At 43.5% G+C, this 16,233-nt stretch overlaps 1 pseudogene; it reads left to right on the top strand.

Annotated features, from left to right (window-relative positions):
* The first annotated feature begins 15,843 nt into the window (after positions 1–15,843).
* On the top strand, positions 15,844–15,927 carry LOC147363448 (U4 spliceosomal RNA; annotated as a pseudogene).
* The last annotated feature ends 306 nt before the right edge of the window (positions 15,928–16,233 follow it).

Raw genomic sequence — 16,233 nt, 5'->3', positions numbered from 1 at the left:
TCCTCACAATACCTTCCCACACTCTTGTGTCCCCTATTCAGTCTGTCCCCAAAGGCCTGTCCCTGCTCTCAACATACCTGGGATTCCCATCCTGCCCAGGTAAAGAAGTCTCCTTAAAAGCTGCTGGTGGCCCACCCCAGCACCCCGCCCATAACCCCACGCGTTTAAGACTCATTTTAGACCCCACTCATCTAGCTTTCCTTCCTACGTGGAACTGTACCCTGCTCTATCCCACATATACATTTACTATAATGTTTGTAATATTTTATTGATTTTGTTTACACATCTGTTCACCATTTTGAAGTTAATGTTTTATCCCTTTATGTATCCTCAGTTCCTAAAATATTGTGAAAGTGGAATAAACATCAATTGAATGAGTGAACTTGAGACTCACTCACTGTGTCTCTGTTCACGACAGCCTCTTGTTTCAGCCCTGCCCAGCCTTAGCCTGACTCAGGTCTGACGTTTGTTGTTGTTCAATCGCTCAGTCATGTCCAACTCTCTGCAACTCCATGGACTGCAGCACACCAGGCTTCCCTGTCTTTCACCATCTCCCAGAGCTTGCTCAAACTCACGTCCATTGAGTCACTGATGCCATCCAACCACCTCATCCTCTGTTGTCCCCTTGTCCTTCGGCCCTCAGTCTGTCAGGCCTGACATACGTAACCAAAATTTGGCCATAGCAAAGCTCTTTAAATCCTGTCAGGACATTGTACGCTAGCCAAGCCACTGATAGCTATTCTCAACCCTGACTACACGTTAGGATCACTTAGGGAGATTTTTTTTTAAATGATGATGGGGAGGGAGGTGGGAGGGATGTTCAGGATGGGAACACATGTACACCAGTGGCGGATTCATATCAATGTATGGCAAAACCACTACAATAATTAGCCTCCAATTAAAATAAATAAATTTATATTAAAAAATAAAATAAATGCTGTTGATGCCCAGGCCTCCACCTAGACTACTAAATAAGAAGCTCTCTCGAGAGTGGGGCCTAGGCCTCAGCATTTTTAAAGCTACCCAGATGATTCTACTGGGCAGCTGAGATTGAGAACTGCTCTCCTGTGACCTGCAGATCTGCAGCCCAAGGAGCACTGGACTTACACTACCTTCAGATGTGGAAGAATTCTCAGTTCAACCCCAAATTCTTTTCCTAATCTTCCCTCCAGGTGTGAGCTCCCAAACCTTTTTCTCCAAGCTCCATGAACATCCACCTGGAAGTGAGCCCAGCACTCAAGCCCACCCAAGATACCATATGTCTAAACATTTAAAAGATATAAATCAAGCTAAAAACTGTTAAATACTGTCTGTCCTTTCCTCCTTCCTTGACAAATATAATTTTCATAACATCAAAACTGAAAAATGTGTGCAAAGCTATGGTTTGTGCCAAGCTAAAAGTTGGCAAAATATCAAAGATAAGTCATTGCACATGTCTGTTTGTATGCCTTGATGAGCTGATGATGTTTAGGTGGGTAATATAAAAAAAAATACACTATAAATAACTATTATAAGTTTATTCCATAAAATCTCTATGTTTTGTCCTTTAAGCAAATCACTAATTGTGTTGCTATAATCAAATGTTTTATAGTCATAACAAATTTGGCAACTTTAATTTGGAGAAACACTCTGCTAAGGATTTGCAAATAAATTTCTTAGACTGTAAATGAATCATGAATTTTACAGACCAAGCTCAAACAACAGTAATGTGGTCAAATATGATAAATTAGTGTTGTCATTGGAAATACTAAATATTTTCATTTCATTAAACAAATTGCTATCACTAATATAGTCATTTTAGGTTTCTCTTACAATATCTAGAAAATAGGATTTCATGCTGCTGCTGCTGCTAAGTCGCGTTAGTCATGTCCGACTCTGTGCGACCCCAGAGACGGCAGCCCATCAGGCTCCCTGGTCCCTGGGATTCTCCAGGCAAGAACACTGGAGTGGGTTGCCATTTCCTTCTCCAATGCATGAAAGTGAAAAGTGAAAAGTGAAAGGGAAGTTGCTCAGTTGTGTCCGACTCTTCGTGACCCCATGGACCAGACTCGTCCATCCATGGGATTTTTCCAGGCAAGAGTATTGGAGTGGGTTGCCATTGCCTTCTCCAGGATTTCATAAGTTCTACTTTTTTTAATTTTTCTGGCCTGGGTTATTATAAAGAAAACTGAAAATAGCAATATGTTGGTTTAATTGTTCAAATACAGCTCTGATCAAGATAATACCTTAAATTACAGTGGCTGGAAAATAGCCTATGGAAACAAGTTTCCAGATTGTATTTTAAACGAATCTTCTCCTTCATGCAGATGTTTTTGCTTTCATTGTTTGAATTCACTTATATTTTACTGGAATCATACTTCTGTTTTGCAACAGGGATTCTAATGAAACACTGTTAAAGCAACTAGATTTAATTTAGACAAGATATGAACTACATTAGTAGAATTAAGCAGAACAACATAAGATCCTCAAACAAAGAGCAAATCTTGGTCTTCAGTGGGGAAGTTAAATTAATGTTGAATTTTCAGTTATTTGTTATGAACTTTCATTTGCTGTAAATAGTGTTATCAAAGATTTACAGAAACAAAAACAAAGCCCTAAACCATTTAAAGTTTGGTTATTCCACTTTTAAAGGAATTCTAAAGAAGCATTTAAAGAAAAGCGTTTTTCCCCCCAAAAGCTGCATGAAAAAATATGAAATAAAATGAAAAGACAACCTACAGAAAATGGAAGAAAATATTTGCAAATGATGCAATTGACAATGGCTTAATTTCCAAAATATTCAAACAGTTCATACAACTCAACAACAAAAAATAAATAAACAATCCAATCAAAAAAATAAAAAAGTAGAAGCCCTAAATAGACATTTCTCTGAAGAAGACATACAGATGGCCAATAGGCACAAGAAAAAGATGCTCAACATTGCTTATTATAAGAGAAATGCAAATCAAAACCTCAGTGAGGGACCACCTCACACCAGTCAGAATGGCCGTCATTTAAAAGTCTACAAATAAATGATGGAGAGAGTGTGCAGAAGAGGGAAGTCTCCTATACTGTTGGTGGGAATGTAAACTGATGCAGTCACTGTGGAAAACAGTATGTTGCTGCTGCTGCTGCTGGTTCCTTAAAAAACTAAAAATAGTTTCCATATGATCTAGCAATTCTATTCTTGAGTATATATCCAGAGAAAATATAATTTGAAAAGATACAGTACCCTAATGTTTATAGCAGCACAATTTACAATAGCCAAGACATGGGAGCAACCTGAATGTCTGTAGACAGATGAATGGATAAAGAAGATGTGGTGTGTATATATACACAGTGGAACACTACTCAGCCATAAAAAAGAATGAAATAATTGCAGCAGTGTGGATGAATCTAGAGATTATCTTACTAAGTGAAATAAGTCAGAAAAAAAAACAACAGATACCATATATCACTTACACGTGGAATCCAAAATACAACACAAATGGACTTATTTACAAAACAGTAACACAGTCACCAAGAAAAAATTTGTGATGGAAAGGGGGTAGGGGAAGAGATAAATTAGGAGTTTGGGATTTGCAGATAAAAATTACTATATATAAAATAGGTAAGCAAGATTCTTTTTTAATCTCTTTCATGTTTGATCATTCTAGTAGAAAAAATTTAAATCATTTATATAAAACTCAAACAACTTTCCACTGTTTTCTGTAAAAACTGTGCTGTTACCACAAAAAGCAACATTTTTGTTTGGCTAAATATTGACACACAAATATTTTTCTTTTAAAAATATCATACCAATGTTCTGTGTTGGTATTTTCTTATCTTTGTTAAATTGTTTGCTGCTTAGTCACCATTTTTTCCCCTCAAACAATTGCTTGTGTGATTTTTTGTGTATGAACAAGTGATTTTCCTCTTCTGGCTATAAATACATCCTTTACCCAAAGCTAATTTTCAAGATTGATTGTAATTTGTACAGAATGAACAAAATATGATCTTAGAACTTTAGACATAAAAGCCAGTTTCTAAAATTTCTTTCTCTGTGTGAAAGAATGCTGGTATAAAATGAAATATTGAATTATCTTGCCATGTTCAGCCAAACAAAATTTACAGCCATTCATTTGAATGGGACTGTGTTTTGGGGAAATAGTCTCCTGTGGTGAGGAAGACCTGATAGGCTGTTTTCCAGAACCAGCCTCCCACAAGGGCAGTAAAGCCCCCACGATTTCCATTCATCATTCCCTTCCCATTGGGCTAATTCCATCAGTGTCTCCTAGGCAGTCACAGTCGCATCTAAGGCTTCTGAGCTATAAATCTCATATGAATAGTTCTCTTTTCTTTAATAACTCCCCTTTACATTCCCATTGTTTCGATCACTGATTAAATCCTCAGTAGGTAAATAATTTGTAAGATTTTGTGTATAAACTACATGGGATGGTCTAACAAAGGCCTGCTTACTTTTGTCGTTTCTATACTTTTTAGGGATGTAAGCAGATCATGTCTTTGGCAATTTTCTGTTTCTTTTCAGTTTCTAAGTTTTACTCTCTTATTTTATATTTTTATCACAATCTTGACTGGTATTCATTCTACTCATTCTCAATGATGAGAAGAGTAATATCAAATGTGATTCTATTCAAATTTGCCTCATTTGAGTAAATCTCATCAAAAATGTAAAAAAATGAAAAAGTAAAATTATATTCAGCTATATTTTAAATTTATTTTAATAATATTTTAATATTGATAATAACCATTAAAATTAATACTAAAATACAAATTATAATTTATGAATATAAAATTTTAAATAATGATGACATTTTTATTTGATTTTCTGAGAATTTAATTTGATTATATTTAGCCTTTTTATAAAAAGAAAGCATTCTTTATTTTTAAAGTTCAATAAAGGATTATAATTCCAGCATTCAAAGTCTATCTGATTGATGCTCATGTAAAGAATAAGACTTATGCCTCATATGTGTTATATCTAGATGTACATATAGACAAAACTAAGAGTAATATGATTTGTTTAGGTTGCAAATGTTCCTCAGACACTGAATATTTGTCATTGTTGCAAATTTTAATATCAGGCTAATCCCTGAATATCTCTAGCACCAGAAACTGAAAATTAAAGAGAAGCAAGAAAATAGGTACTTGGTACTTCTGGGAAATGCTACTTTATAAAATAGCATTTATGCTATCTGAGATGAATGTTTTCACAAGTTACTTGTTTCCCCACCAAAGGGCTTCTGCCACCAAAATCTTGCCTGCACTTGGAAGCAGTGTTCTTTTCTGATATTGGTGGTAGCACAGCCCCCAAACCCTCCTCCTATCAAAACACAGCCACCTTCCATTCTGAGGACATAGAGTGAAGGACAAATGGAGAAGCATTTGCTGCATCCTGAATGGTGCTGGAGAGCAAAGTCTGGAGTTGCAGCTCACACTGTGCCAGAGTTCAGTGCCCCACCTGAGTGAGGCTTTCTGTGCAGGGCCCTCCTTCCTGGGCCCAGCAGTCTTGAGTTCCACCCAGGCCCCTGTCCTCACCTTCCCCAGGAGAAAGGCACTTTCTTACCTTGCTCCAGAGAGCCCTGGTTTCATCCCTCCTTACCCTATCACAGCCTTCTTCAAGACACCCTTTCTGAGAGTCTGTGGATCCCCCAGAAAACCATCCTATCCCCAGCCAGACTCTCTGCCCTGCTTTGCCTTGAGAACATTCACTCTTCAGTATCACTCAAGATATTATCATTTCACCAAGGTTCTGCATTTCCACCTAATGGCATCAGCCCAAGGAATACACGCAGACTGACATACAGACAGGCTAACAGTGTGAGTACTCAACAAACCAGCGTTCTGGTTCTGTTTGTTTTAATGTTTGGAAGCAGTATAGCAGAGAGGTTAATTGCTGGAACCCTATAGTCCTGCCTCCTGGATGGGCCTTCCAGCTCTGACATTTAAATGCTGTAGGACCTGAAATCAGGTTACTTATCCTTTCTGAAGCTTAATTTTCCCCTCTGTAGTATGGGAATAATATTACCCATCTCACAGCATTGTTGGCCATTTATGAAATGACATATGGAAAATACTTGGCACATAGTAAGCACTGCAGTTATTCTTTTCATTATTTGTTGAACATTTGGTTACATGTTTATTTTACATTAATATAAAACATTATACCTCCTTCTTGAAGATTAAGACAAAATATATATCACAGGTAATGCTCCAAACCAAAAAATTGAGTGTGTCGGGGGTGCTGAATATTAAAGCATTTTTAACTTGCAATAATAAAGTTAATCATTTGTAACTAACAAACATATCGGGCCAACTTGTCTTAGAATTATAACAACTGTAAAAGTCAGCATGAAGCAACCATCACTGCCTAGGCTCAGGGTTTAAAGTGACATGCAGGACTTCCCTGGTGGCTCAGGGGTAAAAAATCCACCTGCCAATGCAGGAGACACGAGTTCCATTCCTGGTCCAAGAAGATCCCACATGCTGTGGAACAACTAAACCTGTGCACCACAGTTATTGAGCCTGTGCCCTAGAGCCTGGGAACCGCAACTGCTGAGCCCACACATCCTAGAGCCGGAGCTTGGCAAGAAGACAAGCCACCACAATGAGAAGCCTGTACGAAGAGTGGCCCCCAGCTCACCACAACTAGAGAAAAGCCTGCATAGCAATGAAGACCAGCACAGCCCAAAAAACCTTGGATAGAACTTCTAGACAACTTTGCTTTAAAAAATAAAATAAAAAAGTGCCAGGCAAAGAAAACATTACATTTGCCTATGTAGGAACCTGAGTGTGAAATTGTGATTTATAATAAGAAATAAATCTCTGGTCTTGGTCCTGGTTCCTGGTACAGAGCTCCTAAAACTCTTGGAATTTCCAGTGATAAGAGCAATAAAGGCGCGTCAATACTTATAAGAAACCCTGTTCAACCACACCAGTTTCTGTTAATGAGGTGACTTTTCAAAAGCACCTGAGGTTGGTACTGGTTGCCATGGGAACCAACCTTGGGATTTGAGGATTTGACCTTTCAGTTCTACTACCCTGACCTCTGGGGAGGGAAAGAGGGGCTGGAGATTGAGTTTAATCACCAATAGTTCATGGTTTAATCAATTGTGCCTCCCAATGAAAGCTCTTGAGAAATTTGTATGCAGGTCAGGAAGCAACAGTTAGAACTGGACATGGAACAACAGACTGGTTCCAAATAGGAAAAGGAGTTCGTCAAGGCTGTATATTGTCACCCTGCTTATTTAACTTATATGCAGAGTACATCATGAGAAATGCTGGGCTGGAGGAAACACAAGCTGGAATCAAGATCGCCGGGAGAAATATCAATAACCTCAGATATGCAGGTGACACCACCCTTATGGCAGAAAGTGAAGAGGAACTCAAAAGCCTCTTGATGAAAGTGAAAGTGGAGAGTGAAAAAGTTGGCTTAAAGCTCAACATTCAGAAAACGAATATCATGGCATCTGGTCCCACCACTTCATGGGAAATAGATGGGGAAATAGTGGAAACAGTGTCAGACTTTATTTTTCTGGGCTCCAAAATCACTACAGATGGTGACTGCAGCCATGAAATTAAAAGATGCTTACTCCTTGGAAGGAAAGTTATGACCAACCTAGATAGCATATTCAAAAGCAGAGACATTACTTTGCCAACAAAGGTTTGTCTAGTCAAGGCTATGGTTTTTCCTGTGGTCATGTATGGATGTGAGAGTTGGACTGTGAAGAAGGCTGAGCGCCAAAGAATTGATGCTTTTGAACTGTGGTGTTGGAGAAGACTCTTGAGAGTCCGTTGGACTGCAAGGAGATCCAACCAGTCCATTCTGAAGGAGATCAGCCCTGGGATTTCTTTGGAGGGAATGATGCTAAAGCTGAAACTCCAGTACTTTGGCCACCTCACGCGAAGAGTTGATTCATTGGAAAAGACCCTGATGCTGGGAGGGATTGGGGACAGGAGGAGAAGGGGACGACAGAGGATTAGATGGCTGGATGGCATCCCTGACTCGATGGATGTGAGTCTGAGTGAACTCCGGGAGTTGGTGATGGACAGGGAGGCCTGGCGTGCTGCGATTCATGGGGTCGCAAAGAGTCAGACACGACTGAGCGACTGATCTGATCTGATCTGAATGAAAGCTCCATAAATACCAAGATAGGGTTCAGAGAGCTTCTGGGCAGGTGAACACATGGAGATTCAAGGACAGTGCCATGCTCAAGGGGCTTCTCAGGTGATACTAGTGGTAAAGAACACGCCTGCCACTGCAAGAGACATAAAAGACTCGGTTTCAATCCCTGAATCAGGAAGATCCCCTGGAGAAGGGCACAGCAACCCACCCCAAGTATTCTTGCCTGGAGAATCCCATGGACAGAAGAGCCTGGCAGGCTCATAGGGGACATGGAAGCTCTGTGTCCCTTTCCCTATACCTGCTTTATGCATCTCTTCCATCTGGCTGTTCCTGAGTTATGTCCTTTTATAATCAATCAATAATCTAGTGAGTAAAATGTTTCTCTGAGTTCCGTGAGCTGTACTGACTAACTAATCAAACCCACAGAGAGGGTTGGTGGGACCTGCAAACTATAGCTGGTAGTTCAGAAGCACAGATGACAACCTAGGCTTTCAATTAGCATCTGAAGGGGGTTGGGATGCAGTCTTGTGGAACTAAGCCCTCAACCTGTGGGTAGTGTAGCCAAAGCAATGGCACCCACTCCAGTACTCTTGCCTGGAAAATCCCATGGATGGAGGAGCCTGGAAGGCTACAGTCCATGGGGTCGCTGAGGGTCGGACACAACTGAGCAACTTCACTTTCACTTTTCACTTTCATGCATTGGAGAAGGAAATGGCAACCCACTCCAGTGATCTTGCCTGGAGAATCCCAGGGATGGGGGAGCCTGGTGGGCTGCCGTCTATGGGGTCACACAGAGTCGGACATGACTGAAGCGACTTAGCAGCAGCAGTGTAGCCAAGTAGATAGTGTCAGAAATGAGTTGAATTGTAGGACACACCACACACTGGGAATTGGGAGAACTATACTGAGTTAAGGGGCACTATTTCTGATGTGGTCCACCAATGTATAGATGCCCCTAAAGACTGATGCTCGAGATATCCAAGACCACCAGCCCCTCATTCTGCTCTAATACCTGGCTCCTCTCAGCCCCTGCCCTCTGAAGTCACTGCTCTTGACCTGGTAGGCTAGGGACATGGATCACCTTAGCAAGCTCCAATAGCCCATGGTCTTCTGGAACCCATCACTAAACCTCCACCCAAAGAAAGGCAATGCCAAAGAATGTTCAAACTACTGCACAATTCACTCATCTTACATGCTAGTAAAGCAGTGCTCAAAATTCTCCAAGCCAGGCTTCAGCAATACATGAATGGTGAACTTCCAGATGTTCAAGCTGGATTTAGAAAAGGCAGAGGAACCAGAGATCAAATTGCCAACATCTGCTGGATTATGGAAAAAGCAAGAGAGTTCCAGAAAAAATATCTACTTCTGCTTTATTGACTATGCCAAAGGCTTTGACTCTGTGGATCACAATAAACTGTGGAAAATTCTAAAGAGATGGGAATACCAGACCACCTGACCTGCCTCTTGAGAAACCTGTATGCAGGTCAGGAAGCAACATTTAGAACTGGACGTGGAACAACAGACCGGTTCCAAATAGGAAAAGGAATACGTCAAGGCTGTATATTGTCACCCTGCTTATTTAACTTCTATGCAGAGTACATCATGAGAAACGCTGTGCTGGAAGAAACACAAGCTGGAATCAAGATTGCCGGGAGAAATATCAATAACCTCAGATATGCAGGTGACACCACCCTTATGGCAGAAAGTGAAGAGGAACTAAAAAGCTTCTTGATGAAAGTGAAAGAGGAGAGTGAAAAAGTTGGCTTATAACTCAACATTCAGAAAACTAAGATCGTGGCATCTGGTCCCATCACTTCATGGCAAATAGATGGGGAAACAGTGGAAACAGTGGCTGACTTTATTTTTTTCAGGCTCACAAATCACTGCAGGTGGTGACTGCAGCCATGAAATTAAAAGACGCTTACTCCTTGGAAGGAAAGTTATGACCAACCTAGACAACATATTAAAAAGCAGAGACATTACTTTGCCAACAAAGGTCTGTCTAGTCAAGGATATGGTTTTTCCAGTAGTAATGTATGGATGTGAGAGTTGGACTATAAATAAAGCTGAACTCCAAAGAATTGATGCTTTTGAACTGTGGTGCTGGAGAAGACTCTTGAGGGTCCCTTGGACTGCAAGGAGATCCAACCAGTCCATCCTAAAGGAGATCAGTCCTGAATGTTCATTGGAAGGACTGATGTTGAAGCTGAAACTCCAATACTTTGGCCACCTGATGTGAAGAACTGACTCATTTGAAAAGACCCTGATGCTGAGAAAGCTGGAAGGCAGGAGGAGAAGGGGACAACAGAGGATGAGATGGTTAGATGGCATCACCAACTCAATGGAGATGAGTTTGAGTAGACTCCGGGAGTTGGTGATAGACAGGGAGGCCTGGAGTGCTGTGGTCCGTGGGGTCACAAAGAGTCAGACACGACTGAGCAACTGAACTGAACTGAAAACCTCCAGAACTACAGAAAGTCTGGGTTTGGTTCAGCTGATTGTTGTTTTTTCTAAGAATACATCCTTACAGGTCATTCATATTAAATATCTCATTCAGGAATACTCAAATGTGTCTCCAAGAAAAAAAAAATCTGTTTCCTCAGCAAGCCATGTGTCTCAGCACTGGGCTCTGTCTCCACAGGACACCAAATTGGTCAGAGGCATCTACTGAAACAAAACCCAGTCAAACCAGTTGTTTGGCATTATGCAAGGCAAGTACAAATAAACTAGAAAGCAGATGGTGGCCAAAAGAAGGGAAGACAGCACACTTGCATAATCTGTGTGTCCTGGTCTGTGCCTGTGAGAGGCGTGAGGCAGCTTAAAAGCTCCAGGTAGTCTGACCAGTTTCCCCATCAAGGCGATGATGATTTGCCACCAGAGAAGTCCTTCAAAGTCTTTGGAGTGCTCTCACAGTAGGAAAAGACTCTCTCTGGGTGATTACCTAGGAAGTAACCATCAATATCTTCATCTTTATCCCAGATTTGGAGCCTAAAACAGTCTTTTGTTTTGATATTTTATGATATTAGAGACTTCTCAAAGGTGCTAATATGCAAACCCTGGACAGTCAGGAGTATCTCTCAGATGGTTTCCCTCACATCCAGCTAACCACTGAAAGGGAGCCCTAATGCACATGATCCAATTGTTCATTGGTGGCCTTTGACTTTTGTCTCTTCTCTCCTCCCTTTTTCCCCCAGTTAGTACCAGACATCACTCCTCCAAATGATATATATGATTGATAAATTTGCATGCTGTTTCTTTGCAAGAGAATTATGATTCTCCTTGTGATAAATGTAAAAAAAAAAAAAGATTCGTACCAGGTATCAATATTTTCAGCAACTTACATTCTTGAATACTGCTTTTCTTAGTAGTTTTCATGTTCCAAGAGGCAATACTATTCTCCAATCATCAATTTAACTTACACTCAATTTACTCTTCCCAGGTTTACTTTAAAGGATTTCAAACAAGTGGCATAACATTTTGCCTGTTACTTTTTCTTTTTTAAAAAAAACTGTATCTAACTTGAATTTTGTCTTCTAAAGCTTCATATTCTGAACACACATCCAACTGCCTACAGTGAATATTACATATACTCCTCCTGTTGTTTTGGGGGGTCTCTATCATAAAGAAAATCTTAGTAAAAATGCAAAATAATACTTACTACCATGTTTAAATCTACTGATTTGGAACTGGCATGAAATTGTTATGCAAACACACTGCACAGATTGAGCCTCGATTTTCTCATATTGAAAGTGATTAGGTTCATTATAACTTAGAAACAGGCTCTAAGGTTCTTTCCTGCTCAAACTTCCACTTATTCTTTGTCACTCTCATGGGGCAAAGGCAGCAGGAATCTGCCAGAGACCAGAGACATCATTGAACCAAGAAAGGGAAGTGTGGCAACAAGGAAGCAGTCACAGATCCAGGTTGAGAATGATATCTGGTCCCAGGTGAGCACCAGGTGGGGAGAGATGCTATTCCCCTATCTGCTCCTCACAGCTGCAAATGGCACGTCAATGCACAATACACATACACATGCACACACGCACACAACAGCCTCCCGGTATACACCATAATCAAGACAGACACAACATACATGAGCACTGCATGCACACTCCACCCACCACACACACACACACACACACCCCTCACAAACACCCACTCAAAGAGAACCCTCCTCCTCAGTTTCCATTTCTGAGTCTGGACTTGGAAACTGCTGAGGAGGCGGGGGTTGGGGGTGGCCAGTGAATAAGAAAACAGAAACAGGCTTTATATGGGGATCCCTCAGGAGCTCACGAGATGTCTTTTTAGGCCCGAGTGTGTGGGGTAAGAGCTGGAGTGACGCCTGGAGGTGGAATCCTCATGGAAGAAGCCTGTAGGAGGAGCAGAAACTAAGGGGGTGAGCCAAGGTTGGGGGTCGGTAGAGGATAGAGCAGCAATTAGTGCGCTCAGGACACCAGAGTGGGAAGGATCTACGTCTCTGCTCTGGGACACCCTTTACCTCACTCAGAGCCATCCTGGACCCGAAGGGAAGCTGCCGCCTGGACTGGTCAGAGCTTACCATGGCTGAGCGGATGGATGAGGGCTGAAGCCCACCCTGTGTGTGCAGGAGTAGAAGGGGTTCGCTCACCCCCAGCCACACAGCCAACCTCCCTTCTCTGCAGCAACAGCCACAAACATCCCACAAATGACCCATCTCAATGAGAGCTTTTTAACACTTGGGTTCTCAAACCTTAAGAAATTCTCCACCCTTCAATTTCTCCAAGTCAATCTCATTTGGGCATTTTATAGAAGGTCAGAAAGTTTTGCCACCTACATCAGAGACACACAGCTTTGCTTCCCTCCTCTTCCTTTTGAAATGAAATCCAAGCCCCAGTGGTTTCACTGCCTGGGAGAAGGCTGTGCCACACACAACATCTGTAAGCAGTTAATTTTCCAAATGGGAGACGGTCACCACTGATGCAGACCTTTTAAAAATAAACACCAGAAAAATATTACTCCAGCAAAAATGCAAGCCTAGAATCCACGTGAGTGGGTGGGAGGGAGTTGGTGCTAGGACAGGATCCAGTCTGGGGAGATCAAAGCTGCACCCTAGCCTGCCCGGCTGTGCAAAAGCAAGGGAATTGGAACCACAGAACTTCAGCACAAAAAGGGATCTTTAGGGAGTACTACAGCCTCAGTATAGATGGGGAAATTAAGGTCTGGCACAGGAAGTGGGTGCTTAATCATGTTGGGACTGAAAACCAGACTGAGAGTTTCATGCTCTATAATAAGCATCATTTTTATTTGAATATTTCCAGCATTTCCTTTTTAGGAAAATAAAACTGCTCTGACTTTTATTATCAATACCTTTAACCCCTTCTTGGGCTTCCTGTGTAGCTCATCTGTAATTACACCTGTAATTCAGGAGACCCCCGTTTGATTCCTGGCTTGGTAAGTTCCCCTGGAGAAGGGATAGGCTACCCATTCCAGTATTCTTGAGCTTCCCTGGTGGTTCAAACAGTTACGAATCCGCCTGCAATGAGGGAGACCTGAGTTTGATCCCTGGGTTGGGAAGATCCCCTGGAGGAAGACATGGCAACTCACTCCAATATTCTTGTCTGGAGGATTCCATGGGCAGAGGAGTGTGGCGGGCTGCAGTCCATGGGGTCACAAGAGTTGAACACTTCTCAGTGACTAAGCACAGCAGAGCACAACTCCTTCTTGGGGCCCATCTGGGTTGGGAGAGGGGCCTCCTGTCCTGAGAATGGGCACATCCTCCCCTCCACACACACACCTCATTGTCCCTCTAGCTGCCCCGGTGAGAAGCCAGGACCCTACAGAGGCCAAGGTGAGGTGACAAGCTTCCCTCGGCAGCTGCTTCTTATCCACCTTATAGAATGAGGCAGCCACACTTGGGGATCTCGTGCCCTGAGACTGAAGAAAGTCAGATCATCATGACCAGCACGAGGTGGGAGCATCGGGGAAAGACAGGCTGGAGATCCAACTGTTCCTGCCTCCTACCAAAGCCATCCCTCTCCTCCCTCACAGGAATACGGAGCCTCTGCCGAGTGAAAACGAGGAGTGAAAACAAGGCACCAAGTCGGTCCCCACAGAGGAGAACTACCACAGAGCAGCATGCAGGACAGTGCAGCTGCTTAGGGTCGGAATGGAATGGAGGTAATCTGAGAGACAAATGGTACAATGAAAACTATATTGTTCCCGTCCAGGTGACCCCCACCCCCAACCCCCGCCCATAGTGCTAGCTCGTCATACTATATCAGCTGTTGAAGACTTACTTTTAGTTTATTCATCTTATCCCTATAAGATGGTTTTCTGCAACGAGGTCGCAAAGGGCAAAAGCTGAGTTCAAAAACAAACAAACAAAAAAAGTGAAGGGAATAGATGAAAGGACTGAAGGAAAGAACTGTGGACAATGGGGGACTCCAAGCCACGGAGGTGGGGACAGAGGAGCGTCCAGACATGGTGGCCACCAGGGGGCACTGCTGCCCCATCCATGGCCCTGGGGGTAGGCGAGACTCACAGGGGTTTCTGGAAACTCAGTGGGCTTCTGTCCCTCCCCCGCCCCACTTTAACTCCCAGACTTTACCTTAAAGCTTTGCGATCTCTCCTCCTGGGCCCCTGGGGTTGCCTCAGGCAACTCTGGAGGGACTCTTCCCTGTGAGCCTTTTCCTGAGAGGGGGCAACAGTAGCCTGGCCAGGGCATGTAACATGGGGATGATGGAGGCACTGGGCGGGGAGTGAAGAGGCTTCCTGGATTTGCACTCAGTTCTGTCCCCTTTGTTTGAGGCCAGGCCCCTGAGGGAGTGGGGGTAGGGAGCCACCTCTGCCTGTAGGGTAGAGACAAGCAGAGGACTTGGCAGGCCACAGGAATCCTCCTCTAGTGCTCTGAAGCTCTGTTTTCCCAACACATTCAGGAAAGGGGCACTCAGCCTGGCTCTCTCAGTCAAGTAGCAGACTCAGGGGGATCTGGACTGGTAAGCCACTGTGAACCCTAGGGGGTGGTGGTGGAGTGGGGGGACTCCCTGTGGCCAGCAGGGGCTGGGACTTGCTCTTAGGAGCAGAGAATCTGAGGCCAGGCAGTGCACGTTCCTAGGACCATTTGCAGTGACCCCTGTTCCCCTCTGTCTGGGGTCTGGCACTGTTGTCTACAATCAACGTTCACCCACGTCTGGACAGACACCCTGACAAATTCTATACCCTCCCCGGCTTCTCCATTTTCAGTTCTGCTCTTTAGACACCAAACGCTCCCATCTCTACAACCTTTCTCATATTACCTTTGCCAAGGTTGTGGCTTAGCAGATATTAGTTACACTGTAGGTCCATTGATAGGTTCTTGCAGATGACATTTGAGGGTCTGGCGCCCTTGAGACAAGAGGAGACACCAGCAGAGTCCAAGCACTGGGGGAACCCTGTGCTGTCCATCCCCAGTGGGACCCTAGGCAGTAGGCTGCTGGGGGAGATACCCCAGCCTCAGGCTGAGTCTCAAGGAAGAGGGGGCAGGGTCTGGAATAGTAGACCAAACCATTGCGAATTTGGGAATGGCTGCTGATGCCATGGGGGATGGGGATGCGTAAGAAATTCTGGAAGTTGGGTGCTGTCCAGGCAGCCAGCCTGCCTCTGACACACCCAGTCCTCATTTGGATTTGAGCAAAGGAGAGTGGAGAGCAGGAGGAAGGCACCCAGGAGCCTGCGAGTTGTGCCTAAGCCTTTGGATCCCACATCTGAGGAACACGACTATCAGCTTTGAGCAGTGGTAGCACCGTCGCCTCTGAGGTTTAACCAAGGCACGATTGTTACTGATTGAAAACATGAGACCAAATTCCAGCCCCCTCCTCCCCACAGTGGCAGGCTGAGGCTCCACATCCATTTCCTGCCTTGGTCAGAATTGGCTGCAGAACAGGACGTGCCTGCTGATGGTGACTCCAGCCGGGAGAGGCTGAGGAGGATAAAGACAGAGACGAATGGGGATGCCAAGGGGAATGAAGCATGGACCTAAAGAACTGATGCCCCTCCCGTCCCATCCGAGTCCTCCTGGAACCCCAGGCACATGCCAAGGGATAGTGCAGGAAGTCCCTGATGTAAGCCCACCTTGTGGTCACAATGCCATACTGCCATGATGCTGTGGGGAC

Source organism: Bos grunniens, chromosome 11, assembly GCF_055505025.1.
Source record: "Bos grunniens cultivar Pamir isolate PY7600 chromosome 11, Bosgru_T2T1.0, whole genome shotgun sequence".
In the NCBI taxonomy this organism is placed as follows: domain Eukaryota; kingdom Metazoa; phylum Chordata; class Mammalia; order Artiodactyla; family Bovidae; genus Bos; species Bos grunniens.
Note: the sequence above shows the minus strand (reverse complement) of the source record. Positions and strands in the feature narration are given on the sequence as shown.